The following is a 19,247-nucleotide window of genomic DNA, read 5'->3' as shown; positions in this document are numbered from 1 at the left end:
GCTTCATGAGATGTTTGTATATTTTGGAGATTAATCTCTTGTCAGTCTCATTGTTTGCAAATATTTTCTCCCATTCTGTGGATTTTCTTTTCAGATTTTTTTTTTTTATGGTCTCCTTTGCTGTGCAATAGTTCTGGAGCTTAATTAGGTCCCATTTGTTTATTTTTGTTTTTATGTCCATTACTCTAGGAGAATGAATTGAAAAAGATATTGCTATAATTCATATCAAAGAGTGTTTTACCTATATTTTCCTTTAAGAGTTTGGTCTTATATTTCCTCTATATTGTCTTACATGTAGATCTTTAATCCATTTTGAGTTTATTTTTGTGTATGGTGTTAAAGAATGTTCTAATTTCAGTTTTTTTTACTTGAGGCTGTCCAGTTTTCCTGGTACCACTTATTGAAGAGACTGTCTTTTCTCCATTGTATAGTCATAACTCCTTTGTCATAGTTAATTGACCATAGGTGTGTGGGTTTATTTTTGGGCTCTCTATCCTGTTCTACCAATCTATATTTCTGTTTTTGTGCCAGTACCATACCATTTTTTAAAAATTGATTTATAATTGAAGGATAATTGCTTTACAGTGTTGTGTTGGTTTCTACCATACACGAACATGAATCAGCCATAGGTATATATATGTCCCCTCCATCTTGATCCTCCCTCCTACCTCCCACCCCATCCCACACCTCTAGGTTGTCACAGAGCCCCGGTTTGAGCTCCCTGTGTTATGCACCAAATTCCCACTGGCTATCTATTTTACATAGATAGTGTATATGTTTTCACGCTACATAGACATAGAGAACAGATTTGTAGACATTGGGTGCGGGAGAAGAGGGTGGGATGAATGGATAGAGTACCATACTGTTCTAATGACTGGAGTTTTGTAGTATAGTCTGAAGTCAGGGAGCTCGATTCCTGTTTTTCTTTCTCAAGATTGCTTTGGCTATTCAGAGTCTTTTGTATCTCCAAATAAATTTATTTTTCTTAATTGATCTAATAGATAACGGTTCAAGATAGTAGTAGCAACAATATGTTAAACTAGTGCATTTATCCATATATCATATATATGCATATGACACACACACACACACACACACACACACACACACCCCTAGGTATATGTGAAATGAATGACAACAGTGATACAAGGAATGGAAGCAAAAGGTATTAGGATTATTTTATCATTATAAGGTACTCACACTACCTGTGATGTGGTGTAATGATATTTGAAAGTAGACCTGGATTAGTTGCAATTGTATCAATATATCACAAACTCTAGGGCAACCACTTTCTTTAAAATAGGCCCTTAACTGATATACTAGAAAAGGAGAGAAAACTGAGTCATAGAAAATGCTCAGTTAAAAGCACAAAAGCAAAAACAGATCGGAAGACAAAACTAAGAACAAAGATAAAAGGCACCAAATAGAAAACAGTAATAAATATGGTATATATTAATCCAGCCTTATCAGTAATCACTTGCAATGTCAATGGTCTAAATGCACCAGTTAAAAGAGATTGTAAAAGGAGATTTAAAAACACATGACCCAACTATATGCTTATAAGAAACCCACTTTAAATGTAAAGACCCATGTAGATTAAAAGTAAATGTTTGGAGAAAAATACATTATGCTAACACTAATTAAAATAAACTACAGATAGCTATGGGCTTCCTTGGTGGCTTTGATAGTAAAGAATTCACCTTCAGTGGAGGAGACCCAAGTTTGATCCCTGGGTCCAGAAGATTCCCCTGGAGAAGGGCATGGCAACTCACTCCAGTATTCTTGTCTGGACAGAGAAGCCAGGAGAGCTATAGTCCATGGGGTCACAAAAAGTTAGACACGACTTAGTGACTATCACTATCACAGGTAGCTATATTAATTTCAGACAGAGCATAATTCAGAGGTAGGAAATTTATCAGGTATTAAGTCATTATATAATGATAAGAGGTCTATTCTCTATGAAAACATAATTCTTCACACTGCTAAGTTGCTTCAGTCCTGTCCGACTCTGTGCGACCCCATAGACAGCAGCCCACCAGGCTCCCCCGTCCCTGGGATTCTCCAGGCAAGAACACTGGAGTGGGTTGCCATTTCCTTCTCCAATGCATGAAAGTGAAAAGTGAAAGTGAAGTCGCTCAGTCATGTCCAACTCTGCGACCCCATGGACTGCAGCCTACCAGGCTCCTCTGTCCATGGGGTTTTCCAGGCAAGAGTACTGGAGTGGGGTGCCATCACCTTCTCCAATTCTTCACACATATGTACCTAAAATCAGAGTGTTAAACTTTATGAGGCAAGAACTGCAAGGAGAAATAAATGAATTTCTATCCTAGTTGAAGAGTTCAAACCCCTCTCTCAGAGGTGGCAGATCCAGCAGGCAAGAAATCAGGAAGGACATAGTTGAACTCTACAATACCATCAGTCAATTGCATATACTTGACATCTGTAGCAAGCTGCGGTAGCATACCAGGTAGAGTCAGGCAGGCAGGCAGGCAGGTCCGTAGGCCAGGAGTTTGAATCCCAGGCAGGATCAGGAGCATAGGGTTAGGGTTAGGAGGTAGGCGCTAGGGCTAGGGGTAGGATAGGGACCCCCTAGCGGTAGGGGATAGGAACACCCTCTTTAAAACTGAGTGAACTCCGGGAGTTGGTGATGGACAGGGAGGCCTGGCGTGCTGTGATTCATGGGGTTGCGAAGAGTCAGACACGACTGAGCGACTGAACTGAACTGACATCTGTAGACTACTTCATCCAGGAACAGCAGAATACAGATTTCAATTGTGAATAAATCATATTCACATTTGTTGTTTCATTATTCATTATTCATTCATTATTGTTGTTTCTTAACTACTAGCCCTGGACCATGGCTGCAATCCAGAATGCTCACCAGGTTCCAAATGCCTGACTCTACATTAGTAATTGTCTTCTGTGTTAGTTTCCTATTCCTGCTGTAGCAAATTAGCACACAGATAGTGGCTTAAAACAGCACAAATGTATTATCTTACAGTTCTGGAGGTGAGAATTTGAAATTGGTCTTCCAGAGCTAAAGTTAAGGTTTTGACAGAGCTGTATGCTTCCTGAAGGCTCCAGGAAAGAAAACATTGCCCTACCTTTCCAGCTTCTAGAGGCTGCCTGCTTTCCTTTCCTGCTTTCCTTACTCCTTCAAAGTACATTACTCCAACTTCTGCTTCTGCACATATTTTTTTCTCTAACTTTGACCCTTTTGCTTCCTTACTATAGAGCCCTTGTGATTACATTGGGTCTATATGAATAATCCAGGGTAATCTTCCCCATCTAAAACTTATTTTGCCATTTAAGGTAACATAGTCATAGGTTCTAGGGATTAGGATCTTGGCATCTTTGAGAATCCATCATTCTGTGGTCTAGGTAGTCTGTGTGCTTGATTTTTTATTCAGGGCAATTTACTCCATTTCTAAATCTTAGCTTTCTCACCAGTAGAATAAAGATCTCACTTTTAGGCATTAAAATTAAATGTGAAGATATATACTATATCTAACTCAATAAATTTTGAATACCTAGTGCTAGTTTTGAACTTGGAGGTTGGTGAAAGTATTAGACTCTAGAGCAGCACTGTCTCGTAGAAATATAATGTGAGATACAACATAAGCCACGTATATAATTTCAAATCTTTAATAGCTACATTAAAAGATAAAAGGAAACAGGTACAATGATGTTAAAAAATATATTTTATTTAACCAAATATGTTCAAAAATATTATCTCAATAAGATAAAATAAAAAATTATTAATGAGATTTATTACCTTTCTACTCTAAGTCTTCAAAAATATATATAATAAAATAGTGTATATGTATACAATACAGCTCAATTTGGACTTAACTGCATGTCAAAAATTTACCAGCTAATGTGATTAATTTCTACTGTATTGGGCAGGGCAGGTTCAAAATAATCACTGTAATTTCCTTGTGTAACATGTAATTCACAGCGCTTACCCAACCAAGTTTTCTATTCAAAATGTTTACAGATCTGACTCCTGAAAGGTCAAAGTAAGGGATTTATTTATATACCCCACAAATACATACTACGTTTGCAATTAATTAAAAATATTTCAGATAGTAATAAAGGCTATGAAGATAAGAGAATAGCTTAAAGAGTGATTAGGACTAGCAGTGGGATAGAAGGCAGGCTACCTTAGATGGCAGAGAAGAGCTCTGACAAGTGGACAGCTGAGCTGAAAACTGGATGATGAGACAGCCTTTTCACCAATCAGTGAATTTCCACTGATAAAACCTGGAAAAGAGCATTCCAAGCAGAGGGAGCAAGTGCAAAGGCACCATTATGGAGACAGCCTGGAGGAATGGAGGAACTGAATGGTGGTAACCAGCATGAGCAGAGCAGACTGAAGGAAGGAGGGAAGAGAAGGCTGGGGGGAGCAATGGTGCTAGGTACAAGTAAGAAGTGGGGCAGGCCTGATTCTGGAGGGTTGTACGGGTCAGTGCAAGAAGTGCAGATTTCATTGCATTCCAAAGCTTCCCCAGACTAAAGCTCCATCAGCCTTAAAGTAACAATAGATCCTTTTCTTCATCACACTGGTTAGTGTTTATTTTTCACTGATTACATAAACACAAGCAGAGAGTTCCCCTTTCCTCAAGGACTTTTCCAAAAATTTTATAAGTATACACTTGTGACCACAACATACACACACTTTCTTTCTCTCTTTCTTTCTCTCTCTCATATAGTTGAGCAATATCAAGCCCCTAGGGTTGCCTATTTCACCTTTGTGGCCTCTTTAATTATCTTTTGTCTTGTTTTTCTAGGATATAGACTCAGAGGCAACATTTATATGAAGATGCTTTAAAAGGGGAAGGAGGTAGAATCCTAGACCAGCAAAAGAGTGAGGGAAAAAGAGAAATGAGTCAAGGAAGGAAGTAAAGCAGATACAAGACGGCTGAGCTGGCCATTGCCTCCCTAGAAACACAGCTCGTTGTAGCTGTGTGTGGCTCTCCTGGTACTTAAAATTGTTTGTAGGGGAGGAGCTAGGTTAAGACTCTATGCCACTTCTTTCCAGTCCCCCTGCCTTTCATTGGTCTTAAAGTTTATTATGTGTGCATGCTCAATCACTTGGTCGTGTCCGACTCTTTGTGACCCCATGGACTGTAGCCTGCCAGACTCTTCTGTCCATGGGATTATCCTGGCAAGGATACTGGAACGAGTTTCCATTTCCTCCTGCAGGGGATCTTCCCGACCCAGGGATTGAACTAGTGTCTCCTGCATTGGCAGGTGGATTCTTTACCACTGAGCCGCCAAGGAAGCCCAAAATTTATTATAAGAAGTGTTAACTCCTCTTTCTTTTAGGTAGTCTTCTCTTTTAGGCTCTGGCCATGAGGGAGGTCAGAGCCTCCACAGGACTTGTTGGATTGGGCATGGACGTGTTGCCGATATGGCTTTCACTTGGTGGGGATGAGAGAGCCAAGTCAAGCTGTGCCCAGGAAGTCTGAGGGCATTGGTGGTGGGGAGATGAGGCCGTGGAGCAGTGGCCCAGCCACTCCCTTCAACAGGGGCCAAGTCCAGACACTGAACGGCAATGTGCAGCTGAGTCTTTGGGGGTGCATAAATACTTCTGAGACACCAGATCTCTGAACAGAAGCATGGCTTTGGTAAAGAAGGTGGTAAAGTAGTAATAAATGTAGTAATGCTTTATAGTTTATAAAGTGCTCATTTCACTGATATTCCTTGAAAGTCTGACTCTAAGCTAAAAGTCTGAGGTGAGGGATGTGGTATTATCGTCCTTTTTACCGAGACCTTGAAGCCTTGAGATGTTAAATGCCTTTTCAGTAGTAGAGTGGGACTTAAATTGCACCCCTTCATACTGTCTCTTTAAGGAAATGAGATGTTTACATTCTGAATCTATACAAAAGATTGTATAGAGTAGGAAAAAGATAGTAAGTATGCTTTAGTTAATTTCTGTAAAATGTGACTTTGAGGAGCTCTAGAAAGACTTTCTGTGACATGTGGTTGCTGCCCAGCTACCAATGAACCAGAAATTTTATCATGGAATAGTCGTCTCACTTTTAGATTCTGTCTCTCTTCTCTTGTTTTAAAACACAGAAGTCCAGCCATCAGTCATTCATTTCTTAGAGGAAGAATGGCTCATTCACTGGTGCTAGGAGGAAGTCAGTGAGTTCTGCATACTTGGTAGGGAAAGGGAGGAGCAAAGTCACAGCAAGAACAGTGGAGACCACTCAAGTCAAGTTGACCGCCTTCACCACTGTGCCTCTGGGTGCCCAGTCTGGCACTACGGCGTCTTCTGGAGTCTATCCAAACTTCTCTTCTGGAGCAGAGAGTATTCCAGAGTTTTTTCTGAATAAGATGACGCAGCCTGCTGAGATTCCAGCCGGGGTGCTTTTGGGAGAAGAAGCTTGTCCCGGCTCCACCCAGCTCATAGGTTTCTGCAGGCCCGTCATGGATATGAGGAAGTATTCTGTTACTGAGTAGAATTTCCTTGTTGCTGGTCATTTTCCTAAGGGGGCTCGAGGCCTTACAGTACATTTTCCTTCTTACTTCCCGTCAAGTGATACAGAACATTTTGAACTAATACTTAGAATAACTGTTCTGGTTTACACAGACAGCCTTTCTGCTGGTCTTTTTTACTGGAGCCTCCACTGCATTTTTCTTCCTCCTCCCCATTCAGTAGTCTTTGCTTTGCTCTGTAGATCCTGGAATTCAAATTCTCTCACAGGCTGGGAAGTGCAGTATCACATTCTCCATTAAGATAGCTACAATTTATATTTCCATCTTCTCATATATCCTTTAATTTACCAAAATGTAACTCCTTTTCTGGAGTCAGCAAAATGACTTCATTTCAGTGGCCTGCTAGTTGTGAAATTGTTGCTTAGCTAGATTAAAAAACAAGCAAGCACAGAGGGGAAATATTGGTTTTTAGTTAATGTATACAGCCTATGGGATATTTTGTTATTAAAGACGAAATTTACTGAGAACTCAAGCAAAGAGTGGACATGTTGAGTTGGCACTGATTGGAGGAGTGTGAATATTTTTTATATAGGCTTCAGAAAGCCCAAGGCTGACCTGTTTTTATTATTTTTATTGGCTCCCTTGATGACAGACAAACTGGTCTAACCTGGGGCCAACAGAACCAGCAGGAAATTTAGGTCACGGATAGTTGCATTTTAAAAACTCTGGTTTTTTAGATGCTGCTCAATCATAATTGATTGATGATAACATGGCAGAGAGGGCTCTTAAATCACAAAAGGTGGCCAGATAAAGACAAATGGCTGGAGATTTCACTGGATGCCTGGTCCCCAGCTCCCTGTGGTGTTCTGTTCTGCTCTCTGAAGGAGCTGCTTGTCCCTCCTTTCATGCAACTTACGGCCCAGCTGGCCTGTGTACAGAAAAGGGCCTCTTAAACTTGGCAGTTCTGTTTGAAGTAACATCATTTCTCAAGAGATGGGGGGAAAAAATTACAAAAAAAGTTTCTATCCCCCCTAAAACATATGTGTGTTTTAAAATGAATAGCCTTTAAAAGTTGTTCTTTCCAGCCTCTCTGAAATGAAGGCCCTAACCTTTACTGGTAGCCGAAGTTAAGTGTAGTCAAATGAGATAATTTGATAACTCCTATAAGCTTCTTATATGGTCCTGCTCTGGCTTTGGGTAAATGCTAATTTGTAATAAGAACTCTAAGTAGATAGCTCTGTTCTTCCCAGGATGCAGGAAATGTGGCCTGGTATAATGGCATTTTAAAGAGTTTTTATTGAAGTAAAATATAATATTGTAGGAAAGTACAACTCAATGAATTTTTACTAACTGAAAACATCTGTGTAATCAGCACCTAGGTCAAGAAATAAAATATGAGCAGCAACTCTGGAAGTCCTGCTTTTTCTTCCTCCCTGAATTCTAAAAACAGATAGTTTTCCCTGGCTTTTATATTTTACATAAATAGGATCGTATAATATGTTCTTTGTTACAGATTCTTTCATTCAAGTTTTATTTGTGAGATTCATCTGTATTGTTGTTTTATGAAACTGGAGGTCATTCTCATTGCTGTGTACTATTTCATTGTGTGGCTCTCGCACAGGTTTTCTCTCCTGAGCATTTTCAGTAGGAGAGAAAGTTTGTAGAGTCTGTCTGCACCTTCCCTGAGGCGTTCACCATTTTCCATACCCAAGAATCCTGTGCTCTGCAGACGTAGAGTGCCAGTAAGTTCCAAGGGCCCCTTAGAGGGATAAATTCTAGGAAATGCTTTCATACTTTGAGATCAGCCTCTCATTGCTCCTTTGCTGCTGCTGCTGCTGCTAAGTCGCTTCAGTTGTGTCCGACTCTGCGACCCCATAGACGGCAGCCCACCAGGCTCCCCCGTCCCTGGGATTCTCCAGGCAAGAACACTGGAGTGGGTTGCCATTGCCTTCTCCAATGCATGAAAGTGAAAAGTGAAAGTGAATTCGCTCAGTCGTGTCCGACTCTTAGCGACCCCATGGACTGTAGCACATCTGCTTATTTTATTAGGTCTTCTTGATACCTTCTTCCAACTTTCTTGTCTATGATAGTATTTTGCTCACTCCAGAATCCTTCCATTCATTTTTGTCTCTTTCTCCCAGTCCTAAGCTCAGACATCCCCCCTTTCTGAAATATTTTTTTCTGTCCTGTGCTTACATATCACTCCAATTCTGCCTTCTCTGTTCTCTACTTTGAACCACATCCTCCTACTCTGAACTTCCATTCAAAAACCTTGCAATAATTCTAGATTCTTCTGTTTCTCTCATACTTGATATTCAATCCATTAGTAAACTATGCCAGCTTTAGCTTCAGAATATTTCCAAATGTAACTAATTCACATCACCTCCAATGTGTCTACCTCAGTCCAAGACACATTTCTTCTTACTGGGATTATTGAGATTGTTTCCTACCTGTCTCTCTGCTTCCCTTGCTCTTCTGAAGTCTGTTCTCTTCATCAGAGCCTGAGTAATAACCTTTTTAAAACATTTTTTTACGTTTTTATTCTATATGGAGGTATAACCGATTAACAAACAACATTGTGATAGTTTCAGGTGAACAGTGAGGGGACTCAACCATGCATATACATGTATCCATTCTCCCCTAAACTCCCCTCCCATCCACGCTGCCACTTAACATGGAGCAGAGTTCCATGTGCTATACAGTAGGTTCTTGTTGGTTATCCATTTTAAATATAACAGTGTATATGTGTCTACCCCAAACTCCCTAACTGTTCCTTCCCCCCATCCTTCCCCGTGGCAGCTGTAAGTTCATTCTCTAAGTCTGTGAGCCTGTTTCTGTTTTGTAAGTAAGTTCATTTGCATCATTTCTTTTTAGATTTCACACATAAAGGATGTCATATGATATTTCTCCTTCTCTGTCTGACTTACTTCGCTCAGAATGACAGTCTCTAGGTCCATCCGTGTTGCTACAAATGGCATTATTTCAGTCTTTTTAATGGCTGAGTCATACTCCTTTGTACATATGTACCACATCTTCCTCATCCATTTCTCTGTTGATGGACATTTAGGTGGCTTCCACGTCTTGGCAATTGTAAACGATAGTAATAGCCTTTTCTTTTTAATAGTTGATTTACAATATTGTATTAGTTTTGAGTGTACAGCAAAGTATAAATACATGAATCAATATACATACACGCACTCTTTTTAGATTCTTTTCCCATATAGGGCATTACAGAGTACTGACTAGAGTTCCCTGTGCTATACAGTAGGTCCTTAGTAGGTATCTATTTTATGCACAGTAGTGTTTACGTCAATCCCAATCTCTCAATTTATCCCTCGTCCTACCAAGCCTCATAAAACAGATCATACCATTCCTCTGTTTGAAAGTTCGTTTATCTCAGAAGAAAAGCAAAGGTTCTAACAATGGGCTATATGGTCCTGAATGATCTTTGCCCTTGTCCGTCTTGTGTCTTATCCTCTTCCCATTCTCTTGCTAAGGGAACTGAGCCTGCTTAAACAACTTCTACACCATTGATCTACCACTTCCTCCTGCTGCTTCTCCTCTGAAGCCCAGACCATGGTTCCAGTCTACCATCTTTAAATCAACTGCTCCTGGAGACCATTTCCACCCTCTTTGATGACTTCAGGATCTGATTCCTTTTTGTGCATATCTCTTCAGTGTGTCCCATCTTTTTTTTTTTTTTTTTTTAAACATAGTTGTAGATATACATAGAAAAGTATGCTGTTTGTAAAGGACACACTGGGTTGACAGCTACACAGAACTGGAGGCCACTGCCGTGTGGCATTGGCTGACCTGAGCCTCAGCCAGCTGTCCCTTGGGCTTAGGGATGGAAGGTAAATATGGCATGGAAACACTCTGAATGAAAAATTCTTTCTTAACTTTGTCATTGTGACTACATATCCTTCCACCACAGGTTTTTAACCTTGAGTGAGGTTCTGGGGCCAATCATCTACCTTACTGGGGGGCTCTAAAGAGCTGCAAGTCTGTAGATCTCCTCTGACATGCTGAGTTGGTCTACTGCTGCTCTTGCTTTGTGTGATTTATCTCACTTACTGGGTTCCCTTGGTGATTTGTCCCAGTCAGAATCCTGGCTTCAGAGTCTGTTTCAAGGGTCTGAAATCCCCTTCCCTGACAAACTCAGATTTTCCTCTGACCGGGAAGCTCTAGAGAGGAAATGTGTAGTGGATCAGTTCTCGGTTTTAGAGAAAGACAGCCTTAAGTGGATCCCAGCTGAACTATTCACCAGCTGATGTCCTTGACAAGTCATCTTTCTCAACCTTAATTTCTTCCTCTGAAATAACAATGCCCATTTATAGGGTAATCAGGAGGATTAAATTAAATAATCTATAATAATAATATTTTTGTAGATGTTTGTTTCTCTTTTTCAGATGTCAGCTACTTTGCTATAGAGATGAGTATACTTTTGATCCTTTATTCAAAGGACTGAGCTAGATGCTGGAGATGCCATTAGGAATAAGATGTGTTTCTTGCCATGAAGAATTTTTCAGTCTTAGAAGGGAACTAGACATGAATAATGGAGAAGGCAATGGCACCCCACTCCAGTACTCTTGCCTGGAAAATCCCATGGACGGAGGAGCCTGGAAGGCTGCAGTCCATGGGGTCACGGAGGGTCGGGCACGACTGAGTGACTTCACTTTCACTTTTCACTTTCAAGCACTGGAGAAGGAAATGGCAACCCACTCCAGTGTTCTTGCCTGGAGAATCCCAGGGGCGGGGGAGCCTGGTGGGCTACCATCTGTGGGGTCGCGCAGAGTCGGACACGACTGAAGTGACTTAGCAGCAGCAGACATGAATAAACAATTATGAAGTTCAAGGTGGTAAGAACCATAGTAGAGGAAAATAGAGGCTTGTCAGGGATTATAGAATAGGTAAACTTGCTGCTGCTGCTAAGTTACTTCAGTCGTATCCGATTCTGTGCAACCCCAGAGACGACAGCCCACCAGGCTCCCCCATCCCTGGGATTCTCCAGGCAAGAACACTGGAGTGGGTTGCCATTTCCTTCTCCAATGCATGAAACTGAAAAGTGAAAGTGAAGTCGCTGAGTCCTGTCCGACTCTTCACGACCCCATGGACTGCAGCCTACCAGGCTCCTCCGTCCATGGGATTTTCCAGGCAAGAGTACTGGAGTGGGGTGCCATTGCCTTCTCCATAGGTACACTTAACACAGGGAAAATCAGGGGAGATAATTGTGCAACCAGGTGGAAAATATGAGGAGGGGGCGGGGAATCCATCCTGGACAGCAATAGAAGCCTGTATAGAAGCACAGAGGCAAATGCAAGTAGTTTATCTAAACTACAATGTAGCCTGGAAGGAAAGGGTTCATGATGGATAAGGCTGAATGGTCAATTAGAGCCAAAGAGGCAAAAGAAATGTGTGTGTCATGTAAAAGCTTTATCTTGAAGACAATGGAAACCATGAAATATCTTGAAGGATATCAGATTTTTGGTTCAGAATGAGATGTCATGATTAGATCTGTTTATTAGTCCTTGCAGCCTAGGTGGTAGAGGAAGGAATAGAGGAGATGGATATATAAAATCATCAGGCCTTGGTGGCTGATTTGATGTGGCAGGGACAAGGAAAACCCAAGTAGACCGCAAGTTTCAGTCTTGTTCAACTGGAATAGTGATGGTACCACACAGTCAGTATGGGTATAGACTGTATAGACTGCAGAACAGAATCCAGGGTAAAAATCTTCATTTCCGTTTTAGACAAGTTGAATTAAATTTACTAATAGATATATGAGAAGTTCATTTGTTGGCTGTATAGATAGGGAGCAAAGGAAAGAAATTTGGCTGAAGATGTAGATTTATGAGTTATATAAGTATTCTGATTAAGGTGACATATCAAGGAAATTCACAAATACAGTGACTCAGACAAAATTGTTTATTTCACATATACCCTGCAGTCTAGAAATTGTTGAATAGTCCAGTCCAGATGCCACTCAAAATGTGGTCCACTGGCCAGCAGCATTATTATCACCTGACAATTCATTAGATGCGCAGAATCTTCAAGCCCTGTCCCCAAACCTAGTGAATTCGCATCTGCATTTAACAAAAGCCCCAGGTAAGCCACATCCACATAATTTTGAGAAGCTCTGGTTTAAGGGATCGATGGTATATGAGAAGGGGAAAAGAGCACACAAAATTACAAATTTTTTTTTTTAGATGTGACGTCTTTAAACCAGTAGATATTAATTTTCACTATAGTAGAAATTAAAACTGAGAAAAGTTTAAAATGTTTATTTATCAATTCCTTTAAAAATAATAACAAACCTGTTACAAGTTAACATAAATGACGTATTTTATGAAAAATAGCAGTATTTACAAACCAAAAAAAAGTGAAAATGGCATTGGTTTATATTTTTGCAAATCTCTTAAATGTCTCCCTGAAGAGAAAAACAGCTGGATTCTTATATTTGCCTCCTCATTCAATATGCTGCCATATGTTGTTTTGGTTGAAGCATTTGAAGAAAATCCAGCTTCATGCAGATACATAGTTGAAAAAGGCAGGAACATTTTGATTTCCTTTTCAGATGTTTGCAGATACTATGTTTTGATACCATACCTTGACACTGCAAGTAGTAATTTCTTAAAGGTATGCTGTAATACGGGATTGGAAATCATATCAATGAGCTTTCTGTACTCTTTTACGTTAGAACCCACTCATCTATCCTGCATTGTGGATCAATCTTTTGCCTATGCCTGATTTTCTTATATCATGCATGGGTCATTTGGAAAATACTGACTCACTGAGGTATGCAGATCTTTCCAAATGTTGACACATTTCATCATTCAATTCAAAGAAAAAAGTCACATTTTTAATGTCATACTAGATCTCATAAAAAAGGTCTTTAAGTACTTAGAATCTGACAGTGAGAGATACAAGTTTTCCAAAAAAAAAAAAATATATATATATATATTTATTTTTTTTTTTTTAACTTAAAAGCCAGAATTTTATCATTGGCAATAAATATGTCAGTTGTTTTCCTGGAAGAAACAGGCTCAGTTTGTTCATTTTTGAGAAAAAGTTTGTCAAGTACCCAAATTTTAATTATAATTTCTCTGTCTGAAATTTTTTTCAAGTAATGATGGTATTCATGAGAGAAACAGTTAATTTGGCTTACGATTCAAACACTTGCACAAATGGTTTTCCTCAGAATAGCCATGACATGAAAAGATGCTTGTTCCTTGGAAGAAAAGGTATGACAAACTTAGTGTATTAAAAAGCAGAAACATCTCTGTGCCAGCAAAGCCCTGTATAGTCAAAGCTATAGTTTTTCCAGCAGTCATGTATGGATGTGAGAGTTGGACCATAAAGAAGGCTGAATGCCATAGAGTTGATACTTTTGAAGTATGGTGCTAGATAGGACTCTTGAGAGTCCCTTGGACAGCCAGGAGATCAAACCAGTCAATCTTAAAGGAAATCAACCCTGAATATTCATTGGAAGGACTGATGCTAAAGGTGAAGTGCCAATACTTCAGCCACTTGATGCAAAGAGCCAACTCATTGGAAAAGACCCTGGTGTTGGGAAAGGTTGAAGGCAGGAGAAGGGGTTAATGATGGTTGGATGGCATCATCAACGCAGTGGACATGAGTTTGAGCAAACTCCAAGAGATAGTGAAGGACAGGGAAGTCTGGTGTGCTGTGGTCCGTGGGGTCGCAAAGAGTCAGACAGGACTGAGCGACTGAACAACAACAAAATAATGTAGGTTAATCTCCTCATCTCAAGGTCTATAACCTTAATCACATCTACGAAGTCCCTTTTGTCATATAACGTAACATGTATGGTTCTGGGGACAAGAGTGTGGGTCTCTTTGGGGAGGTGCATTATTTTGCCTACCACGCACTAGTGTGTATTAAATATTTGTTGAAGGGATGAACAAAGGATCCTAACCCATCACTCATTTCTCAGAGCTTTGCTCTGCCATGATATTAGGTGTTGATTGTTTAAGACTCAGTTGAGGTACCACCTCTTCAAAGATGTAGGTGTTCCTCGGCTCTATTTCCGGAGTGAATGAATCCCTCTGCTAAAGCAGCAGCAGCATGACTGTTTACTCCTGTCCTCACTCTCCTGTAAGCTCCTTGTGTCTTGCTTTGTTCCTTGCATGCCTAGAGTAGAGCACAGTGTAGGGCACATAACATGTATACAATAAATATTTGTTGATGAATGCACAAGGGCAGCAATTAGTTCTCCTTGTACACACCAAGTTACACTTTTGCGTTTTCCCTGGAGCATATAAAGCTTATCCCCTCCCCCCAAAAGCAGAGTGGCTTTAGTTATGGGGATTTAAGGCCTTGTGGCAAGTATTAATGCAAGAACGGCAAAGGCCATTAATACATATGGTATTTGGGGTCAGAAGGGCCTCACATACTCCCTCAGGCCCCACACTGGCACCATCTCTTGAGCCTGCACCCACTAACTGAGCGGAAGTTGCAGGAATTGCAGACGAGTTCTCAGCAGAGCAGCAGTTTAGATGGCTTAGTCCCCCTGCGAGTCCTCAGACTCACGGCCGGAGGGGCAGGTGTGGAATCAGTGGTCTGCTCTGTAGCCATACCACACGTGGCCCGTTTGTACCTCACGCCTGCAGAGCTAGCCAGCAGAGACTGACTGACTTTGCAGAGGGACTTTAATTCAGCCCCCAGCTTGGCTTTTCTAAAGACAACATACATTTTACAGAGGACCTTTTGTATAGAGTTACTGGGGACTCATTCAAGAATAACAGAAGTCCCAGTCTGCAGAACTTAAAAAAAAGAAAAAATTTTTTTTTGGTCATTCCAGACACAGCTCCAGTCTTCCACCTCCCACCAGTAAGACCATTTATATAAAAATGAGTGAGAAATTTAATCCCTGGTACTTTATAAATAATCCATTTCCCCCCCTTTCTTTGTGGTTTACTCTGTATGTGCTTTTTTAATGGCAGCGTTTAATAATGTTTATATTGCCTTTAACCTTTGACTAATTTTGCAGTTAGGTTCCAAAATCTGGTTTCACATCCAGTGTGTGTAGGCTGCTGCTCCTTCCTTTGAGACTACTGGCTTCTTATTCCTGGAAGGTATTTCATTCCCTTCCCAAGCATCTTAATCACTTCTGCTGGGTAAAAAGGGTGTCCATGGGGTAGTAGGCAATAGTAGTAGTATTGGGACCTCTGTAGTCTGGTAGGCAGGCTAAGTCGCTTCAGTTGTGTCTGACTTTTTGCAACACTATGCACTGTATTCTGCCAGGCTCCTCTGTCCATGGGATTCTCCAGGCAGGAATACTGGAGTGGGTTGCCATGCTCTCCTCCAGGGGATCTTCCTCACACAGAGATTGAACCCGTGTCTCTTATGCCTCCTGCATTGGCAGGCAGGTTCTTTACCACCAGCACCACCTGGGAAGCCCTCTTCCTTATACAACGCTGAAATCAGTCTTCCTGGAATTTTCAGTCTGATAGAAAGAAGATCAGAATGTACCTGTCTTTGTCTCTTACTGTCCTTCCCTTCCCCTGTCTCCTCCCTCTCCCCTTCCTCTTCCCTTTCCAATAAATGTTTTCAGAATGGTTTTAGATTTATAGAAAAATTGCCAAGATAATATAGAGAATTTCTGTATACCCCTCACTTTACAGTATTGTGTATCCACAACCATTCATCAAAATTCAGAAACCAACATTGGTACATTACTCTTAATTATAAATTCCAGACTTGGTCTGATTTCACTAGTTTTTCTCTAATGTCCCTTTTCTGTTCCAGCATCCTATCCAGGACATCACATTACATTTAGTCATTATGTTTCCTTTGTTTCATGTAGTGTGTGATAGTTTTTTTTTTTGTTCTAATTTTTCATGCCTTGACAGTTTTGAGGGAGTACTGGTCAGGCATTTTGTAGAATGTCCCTCAGCATCTATCTGATGTTTTTGTCATGGGTTTATGGGTTTGGGAGAAGAATACTGCAAAAAATGAAGTGCTGTTCTTATCACATCATGTTAGGGACACATGATATCACTATGACATCACTGGTGACATTAACCTTGATCCTCTAAGATAAAGTCGCTCTTCCCTCCCTTTTCCATACATAATTTTTTAGAAGCAAGTCACTAAACATAGTGACTTAAGAGGTAGGGCAATTAAGTTCTACCTCTTGGAGGGGAAGTATCCTATATAGGTAAGTAATCTGGAATTATTTTGTTAAGGAAGGTTTGTGTCTTGTCCTGCATTTATTAATGCAGTCATTTATTCATATCAGTTTGGAGTGATGCATATTTACTTTATACTTTGGGTTATAATCCATTGCTACTTTAATTATTCTCTTGCTCAACTTGTTCCAGCTTTGGCCACTGGGAGGGCTTCCAGTTTTCTCTTGTGTCCTCTTCATGTGTCCCCATTTGTGTGTTTTCTGAGGATTTCCTTACTTTGTGGCACTATAAGATATTCCAGGTTCTCCCAGCCCCAGCCATTCCAAGGATCTCTGGTTCCTATTATTGGAGAGTGAAATTAGAAACTAAGATCTGACCACTGGGGTGCCCATTGCTGCTGGGGTGTCACTACTTCCAGATCTTCTCGGTAGACAAAGTGAAATACATGCGTGTATATCGGCCCATGTTACACATGTATGTGTACTATTTCTGCATCTACATTTCTTCCTATAGTAAAGATTTTCTATTTTGAGTATTTATATTTTGTTGTGTAGCAAACAATGAGAATATGATTCACTCTATTTTACCATCACTGGTAATTTTTTTAAAGGAGTAAGAAGAAAGTAGAAATGTAGATCTTAGCATAACTATGACTTAAGAACTCAGTCATCCTCCTTTATCATTTCAGAGATAAAGACTTCCTAAGAAGTTTCAGATCAGATCAGATCAGTCGCTCAGTCATGTCCGACTCTTTGCGACCCCATGAATCGCAGCACGCCAGGCCTCCCAGTCCATCACCAACTCCCGGAGTTCACTGAGACTCATGTCCATCGAGTCAGTGATGCCATCCAGCCATCTCATCCTCTGTCGTCCCCTTCCCCTCCTTCCCCCAATCCCTCCCAGCATCAGAGTCTTTTCCAATGAGTCAACTCTTCGCATGAGGTGGCCAAAGTACTGGAGTTTCAGCTTTAGCATCATTCCCTTCAAAGAAATCCCAGGGCTGATCTCCTTCAGAATGGACTGGTTGGATCTCCTTTAGGTCCAAAAAAGTTAAGAGACTAGTTAGTGGAATAGTCAGAAGTAGATTCTGGATATTTGAAATGAAATCTCTTTATTTCCACCATATCTAATGCCTCTGTAAGACTGATTAGTATTCTTAGCTTTGTTTTCAACTCAGTTATTAACTACTTGGAATGCATTAATAAACATTTTAGAGTTGGTGTGCACAAGCATGACCAGGCAATCCGAAGTCCACCACAGTATCACTGAGGAGGGATTGTGCTCTCCAGTGGCAGGTGTGTGTGTGTGTGTATTCAGTTGCTTAGTCATGTCCAACTCTTTGTGACCCCGTGGACTGTAGCCCACCAGGCTCCTCTGTCCATGGGATTTCCCAGGCAAGAATACTGGAGTGGGTTGCCATTTCCTCCTGCAGGGTATCTTCCCAACCCAGGGATCAGACCCACCTCTGCTGTGTCTCCTGCATTGCAGGCGGATTCTTTACCACTGAGCCACAGGGGCATATCTTAGATCAATGACTCGAAAATGATGCTATGATGGCTGGATGTTAGTGAGTGAATCTTTTCAAATCATTATGATGATTACCCTGCCCTATTTTACTTTTTATAACTATCTCCAAAAAAGTCTTTTTTTGCTCTGGGAAGAGAATCACAGGGCTCCTACAGGACAGATACTTGATGTGCACACCTGCTTTTTAGAAGTGAGTCATAAAGCGATAAAGGAATCTGCTTAATGACATCCAGGAGTTGGTGATAAGGTAAAAAGTAAGAAACGAGAACTGTAGCCCCCACAGCCCCTCTTTTAACACTCAGCTCCTTTCTTCTAAATTGCTTTTGACAACATGTAAAGCAAAGGACAAACTCTTGAAAGTTCCTCTCAAGAGATTCCCAAGGCTATAGGACAGCCCTAGGATGCCTTCAAACCTTTCAGCCATGTCCTTTGAGATGTGGCTATGTTTATACTTGGTAAACCACGTCTTGTTACCATGTAACAGTAAAAGCTCCATTCTGTTCTTTTCCAGTTGTGCTTTTATCCATTTCATTTTGGTTTTGGTACATTGTGAACATCCAGGATTTTTAGTGGAAATAAAAACAGCTGTTTCTCATGTACCAAAGAATTTAATTGTGAACTTTAACCTTGAGATAATATATCCAAATTTTCCCAGGTGTAGGAATGACTTGACTAGAAAAGCTCATTTTGGGTAGTCATTCCAATAACAACCAAATTCAGCTGCTTACTGTCAACTTCATTAAGAGATAGAGAGTTTCTATAGGTCTTTCTTTATTTCAATACTCCCTTCTTAACATGGCTTTTCCTCTTTAAAATAGTGCATATTTACCTACATAAACAAACACACCCTGAAGTCCCATCTTTCATTCCGGCTTTATTTTTCTCCATAGCTCTTACCAACATTCAATATGCTATATATTTTACTTCTTTAGCTTTTTGTCCGTTTTCCCCCACTAAAATGTAAACTCTGTGAGAACAGAGGATTTGTTTTGTTCGCTGCTATATTCCCCAGACCCAGAGTAGTACTTGGAACATAGTAGATGCTCAGGGAATGCTTCAAAATGAATCATGTGAAAGTTGCAAGTTCTGATTATTTAGCTCCTGATTTTAATATAAATGCAAATA

At 40.5% G+C, this 19,247-nt stretch overlaps 1 protein-coding gene across 1 annotated transcript in view; it reads left to right on the top strand.

The window, feature by feature from the left end:
* SCFD2 (sec1 family domain containing 2) overlaps positions 1-19,247 on the top strand; it is a 396,972-nt gene that overhangs the window by 138,094 nt on the left and 239,631 nt on the right. The window lies entirely within an intron of this gene.

Source organism: Bos indicus, chromosome 6 (assembly GCF_029378745.1).
Source record: "Bos indicus isolate NIAB-ARS_2022 breed Sahiwal x Tharparkar chromosome 6, NIAB-ARS_B.indTharparkar_mat_pri_1.0, whole genome shotgun sequence".
Lineage (NCBI taxonomy): Eukaryota > Metazoa > Chordata > Mammalia > Artiodactyla > Bovidae > Bos > Bos indicus.
Note: the sequence above shows the minus strand (reverse complement) of the source record. Positions and strands in the feature narration are given on the sequence as shown.